At 40.3% G+C, this 6,285-nt stretch overlaps 1 protein-coding gene across 2 annotated transcripts in view; it reads left to right on the top strand.

Annotated features, from left to right (window-relative positions):
• The window catches only part of LOC106878608 (phosphatidylcholine transfer protein), a 39,789-nt gene that overhangs the window by 2,599 nt on the left and 30,905 nt on the right, over positions 1 to 6,285 (top strand). For both annotated transcript variants that reach the window (XM_014927879.2, XM_052967342.1), the window contains exon 2: positions 1,776 to 1,961. The gene's annotated coding sequence lies outside the window, so the exon portion shown is untranslated. The remainder of the gene's footprint in view (positions 1 to 1,775; positions 1,962 to 6,285) is intronic.

Below are 6,285 nucleotides of genomic sequence, written 5' to 3'. Positions count from 1 at the left end.
GTAGCTAATAAACCTTTCTATTATAGGCACAAGGCATGGTTTTTGAGGGAAGGAGCAAGTCGGTTAGGGTTAGGGAAAACGAACACATGTGTGTTGCCTCTGCAAAATGTCAGAAGTAATGGAGATTAAATACGCCTTACACCGCTTAGGAGTAACTGTAAACAGCTGAATACTTGTCAGTGATTGGTTGAAATTATCGAAATAAGACAATTTTTTACATGAAATAAATCCGAATACAAAAATTTTTTTCTGTTCTATAACACAAAATAGATAAGTATACGAAGTTTGAAAGTCTTTCGGTACCAAAAACACTACATAAAACATTAATGAAAACTGGTGCCCTCGTTTTGAACAAGATCCAGATGTAGTTTTACAATTGTCTCTAGAGAATGTTTAAAGTTAGTTGTTTGTAGACATCTGGTCTACATATACACTTAGTAACCCTACCCAGAGACATTGCTGGTATTTAGTAAATGAATTCATTTTAACTTTCTTTATCACTTTTGAAGGTCAATCTCAAAACGTTGAACTTTGCAAAGGAGATGACAGAGGGATAAGATATGTGGTGTATTGCTGTACTTGAGAAAACCCACCCACCATAATGGAATTGAGATCCTAAGACAAAAGTGTCACATAAGCATTGATATGGGTGCTGGTGCCACCTAAAAAGCACTAATGTTGGTGTCACTTATAAAGCAACTGTGCTGGTGCCACCTAAAAAGCACTAATGTTGGTGTCACTTATAAAGCAACTGTGCTGGTGCCACATAAAAAGCACCCAGTATACTCTGTGGAGAGTGGTTGGTGTTAGGAAGGGCATCCAGCTGTAGAAACCAAGCCTCTGGAGTGGCCCCTGGCGTTACCAGTTCCTGTCAAGCCATCCAATCCATGCCAGTATGGAAAACAGACATTGATGATGATGATTTCACTAGATATCCACTGACCAGATATTATTCCTTTCTTCCATTTCTATGAGAGAAGCAGGCACAGATATGGCTGTGTAGTTAAGAAGTTTGCTTCCCAACCACATAGTTTCAGATCCAGTCTCACTATGCAGTACCTTGGGCCAGTATTTTCTACTACAGCTCACAGCTGACCAAAGCCTCATAAATGACTTTGGTAAGTAGAAAACCCAAGCAAGTTTCCACAAAAGATTAAAAACAAAAGACATTATGTGAATGATGTGACACTTGCTCACAGCTATCAAGTGATATGTGTGTGTATATATGTATATAGTTACGAGTGGATTTCATTTGGGCATATAGATTCGAAACTGAATCTATAGACTTCCCCTTTAAATTACAATGGCATTTTCTCACTGAGAAACAATGCTTGACACCAGTTACATTGATCACATAGCCTTGCCAAGTCAATTTATGTCTTTTCCACTTAACCTTTTTGACCTCTTCTATGCCACCAAAAGCTGAAAATAGATAAGAATTACCTACAGCAGTTTTCCCCCAATATCCTCAGAGATATGTCTCTCTCTTTCTTGCTGTTCTGTGACAATTATAAATACTAAGATCCTGCAAGGACTAGTTGGTGAAAAGAAGACGATTATTATACAGCTTTCGCTGGCTCACATTTCAATGGCAAATGTCATTTTGTCTTTCTCCACTACTGCTAAAATGACAGGCAGAATGATACCATCATTCTGTCTTCCTCTTCTATTCGTTGTTACTCTATCTTTCTCTTTGACTTGCTGCAAACGTGACCAAAACAGTAAATAACAACACAAAAAGATAAAAACAGTGACCTCCCTTTTGTTTTGACCAGCATATCAAGAATTTGGAGCATGCCAAGGAAATCTGCAACTTCGTATCTCCAACACTGGATTTTCAATCAACAAGGACTGACTAACTCAAATCTGTTTGTAACATCTGTGCTTTGAACTCTAATATTTTGTGATGGTTTTGTGCCTTGGACTGAAATATATTATCACAGCTTCATGCTGTCTTTCATGTAAGTTTTGCAATATTTCTATCTCAATACATAATTGAATTATATGGGCTTGTTGTTATTTGTTGCTTCCATTGTCTAACCCGTAACAAAATTGGAGCTCATCCAGTGTCCGAATTCATTAGAGACATTTTGAAAATCATTTTGAATCACTTCATCAACGAAGGAGTTTTGGGACACGATATTTTGGAAATAGTAAAGGAAGAACCTTCAGGCTATTTGGAAATAAAAAGGCTTGAGCTTCAATTACAATTGAAAATATTGGAAATTGAAAATGAAATGGAATTTAGAATATTTGAGCTTAAAAAGCTTGAAATTGAAAGGGAAATTGAGCTTAAAAAGCTAAAAAACTTCTTTTCCTTCCTAACACCTTTCCTCTTTCAAAGTTGCGAGACATGCCAGACTAGTTCCCCATTTCAATGAAAAAGAGATGGACAAGTATTTTCTGCATTTTGAAAATGTTGCTGAAAACCTCAAGTAGCCTAAGGAGTCATGGACTATGCTACTGCACACTGTGCTGAAAGGTAAGGCTCAGGACACAGTTTCGTCCTTATCTGTAGAGCAAAGTTCTGATTATGATCTGGTTAAGAGGACTCTTCTAAAAGCTTATGAGTTAGTGCCTGAGGCTTATTGGCAAAAATTGAGGAATGTTCATGAAAGGGACAACAAGACTTTTGTAGAGTTTGCTAGGGAGAAGGAAACTTTGTTTGATAAGTGGTGTAGTTCTAAGGCACTCACAGATTTTGATAGTTTGAGGCAGCTAGTTTTGATGGAGGATTTCAAACAGAGTGTTCATTCTGATCTCGAGATTGGTCTGATGGTGGGTCAGGTGGTGACCACATTCTTTCTAGAGAGCAACTTATTAGTACACAGGGTGAGGATGCTCAGTTGCAGAAGTTAGCTAATAAGGCTGTTTCTTTTGAGGAGGTTAGCAAGGTTCCAGTTTGTTACTACTTTAGGGATAGTGTTATGATGAGGAAATATAGGCCACCGGACATTCCTGTGGGGGATGATTTGAAAGTGTACTATCAAACTGTGGTACCAAAATTATTACGAAGTCATGTACTTTCATTGGCACATGAAAGTCTTATTCAGGTCATTTAGGTATAAATAAAACTTGTGCAAAAATTTTGGCACATTTCTTTTGGCCTAGTTTGAGACAAGATGTGGCTGAATTTTGTAAAGCCTGTCATACATGCCAAATTGTTGGAAAACCTTTCAGTCTGGTTATCTTTGGTTGTGTTGGTCTGTTATCTAAGACTAAGTTGGTTATCAGTATCTTCTCACCATCATGTGAGCTTCTACCAGATTTCCTAAAGCTATTCCTCTTTGTAAGACTGCCATGGCTTTGATCAAGTTTTTTTTTACCTTAGTTGGTTTGCCAGATGTTGTTCAATTTGATCAGGGCTCAAATTTCATGTCTAAGGCGTTTCAACAAGTTATGCACCAGTTGGGGATTGGTTAATTGTATTATCATTGTTATTGTTACAGAAATCTTCTCTGAAACTTTCTTTTCCCTAAGGGGGTGGGAGTGTTACGAGTGGATTTCATTTGGACATATAGATTCAAAAATGAATCTATAGACTTCTCCTTTAAATTACAACAGCAGTTTCTCACAGAGAAACAATGCTTGACACCAGTTACATTGATCTCATGGCCTTGCCAAGTCAATTTATGTCTTTTCCACTTAACCCTTTTGACCTCTTCTATGCTACCAAAAGCTGAAAATATATAAGAATTACCTACAGCAGATTTCCCCATTGTTCTCGGAAATAAGTCTCTCTTTCTTGCTGTTCTGTGACAATTATAAATACTAAGATCCTGCAAGGACAAGTTAGTTGGTGAAAAGAAGACGATTATTATACAGCTTTCGCTGACTCACATTTCAAGGGCAAATGTCATTTTGTCTTTCTTTGCTGCTGCTAAAAGGACAGGCAGAATGATACCATCATTCTGTCTTCCTCCTCTATTCATTGTTACTCTATCTTTCTCTTTGACTTACTGCTGCAAATACGACCAAAACAGTAAACAACAACACAAGAAGATAAAAAGAGCAACCTCCTTTTTGTTTTGACCAGCATATCGAGAATTTGGAACATGCCAAGGAAATCTGCAACTTTGTATCTCCAGGACTGACTAACTCAAATCTATTTGTAACAGCTCTGTGCTTTGAACTCTATTTTGTTACAGCTTTGTGTCTTGGACTGAAATATATTATAACAGCTTTGTGCTGTCTTTCATCATCATCATCGTCGTCGTTGTTTAATGTCCACTTTCCATGCTAGCATGGGTTGGACGATTTGACTGAGGACTGGTGGACCAGGAGGCGACACCAGGCTCCAATCTGATCTGGCAGAGTTTCTACAGATGGATGCCCTTCCTAACACCAACCACTCCGAGAGTGTAGTGGGTGCTTTTACGTGCCACTAGCACGAGGGCCAGTCCAGCAGTACTGGCGACGGCCACGCTTGAAATGGTGTATTTTACGTGCCACCTGCACAGGAGCCAGTCCATCGGCACTGCAATATTTCTTTCTCAATACATAATTGAATTATATGGGCTTGTTGTTATTTGTTGACTCCATTGTCTAACCTGTAACAAAATATATACACATACAAGGTGGTATCAAAAAGTTCCTGGACTAGTTATGTTTAGTAAAAAATAACTTTCACACCTGCCCTATTTGCCAGATTTAGCACCTACAGACAGGCCCAATTCTTTCCAGTGTTGGAGAACTTCATCCAACTCCCTGTTGGAACTGGTCCATGTTGGAGAGGAGAGGATGTTGCTCACCAGGGTGGAGCAGGTGTGGGTGGAGGAAAGGAAGCAGGAGAGAGAGGGACAAACACTTACAAAGAATAAGACCTCCAAATCGCTTGGGCAATGCAGCCTGATTGCGGGATGTTGGAGAGAGTCTGACATTAACTAAGCATTTGAGTCTCTCAAAGATTAGGTTGTCGGAGCATTGGAGGCATGATGGGAATCAGTAAGATGAGCTGGCTCTGAGTAAATACGGAAGCTTGGGGATCGAGAGGTAATTCTTAGTTTTGAAAAAGCCTTGATGGGGTTCGATAGCTTCAATATTTTTCAGCATTTGCTCAAGGGCAGGCACCCTCAACTGGAAGATGGACTCAAAGGCAAGGTCAGTGATTGGGGCTCCTAGGGAGCATCAAGCTGATGGGGGAAGGACCACAATGGAAGGGAAGGACTCTGCAAAAAAGTCAATAGTTGGTTGATGTTGAGAAGCCAGGTGGTTGAGGATTCAGAACGCACATTTTGGGCTGTTTACTTGGAGACCCTGGTGACCAAGCTCCCCAACCATCATGTTTGCAATGGCAAAAACCCTGTCTGGAGGTCCCTCCCAAACAAGCATCATTGAGATACCAGATGTTAAGGTCTAGCTCAACCCCCATCTTGGTGATGTCATCAATGCCTAGTGCGAACAGAGCAGGTCTGAGTGGGTCACCCTGTTGGACTCCTGAGGTGGAACCTGATACTCAAGAGGAGCTTGGCCCAGGCAAACATCCCCTCCATCTTGGAACCATCCAGTCGCAAGGCCTTGTCTGGGATGTCACAGTTAGCAACTCCTTCACTTCTTCTCACATCCTAAATGCTGCGGTCAGGGTGAGATCCACAGCTTCTGTGGCCGAATGGAACAAAATCCTGAAATACCACGATCTCTTGGCCAACTACATTTTCCATCCTGTGGTGTTCGAGACGTTTGGTGGGGGTCAGACCACTAACCGCAAGATTCCTGTTTTCACTGGCAACTCGCCTTGCAGAAGCAACTGGTGAGGCTCGTGAGGGTGCTTGGCTGTTCCAGTGCATCAGCCTTGCCATCACCCACAGCAACGCTGCAAGCGTGCTGGTGTGCATCAATAGCCATTAGAAAGGTTTCCCAGTGCCTGCAAGGTGATGAATTGCTTTGGTTTTTTTTCTTTTTAATTTTTTCAATTGTGTTCTCTGTTTTGTCCAATTTTCTAATTAAATTTTGTAAAACGGTTAGTTATTATTTGTAAATGCATATTATTGAAAGTTTATGAAAGTCTATTACTATAAAAAAAATAACAACACGGACGTACACAGGAGTACGTTTTAAAATCACTGCTGCAATCTAATTGTAAATATTTTGTTGCAAAACAACTCGAATTCTTCATTAGTTGAAAGCTTTAAGTAATATCATATTAGGAATTTCAACCATGTTTCGTGGTCTGCTACCACAACAGCTCCTTTGTAGGATCCAGTTAGCTCAAGACATCATCAGGAGGAACCACGTCCGGTTTCGGCCCCTACTCCTCTACCGTTTTGACGTGGCGGGCCCCCCCCC

The sequence above is a fragment of the Octopus bimaculoides genome, chromosome 4 (genome assembly GCF_001194135.2).
Source record: "Octopus bimaculoides isolate UCB-OBI-ISO-001 chromosome 4, ASM119413v2, whole genome shotgun sequence".
NCBI classification, from domain to species: domain Eukaryota; kingdom Metazoa; phylum Mollusca; class Cephalopoda; order Octopoda; family Octopodidae; genus Octopus; species Octopus bimaculoides.
The sequence above is the reverse complement of the archived record's forward strand: the minus strand, read 5'-3'. Positions and strand labels throughout refer to the sequence as shown.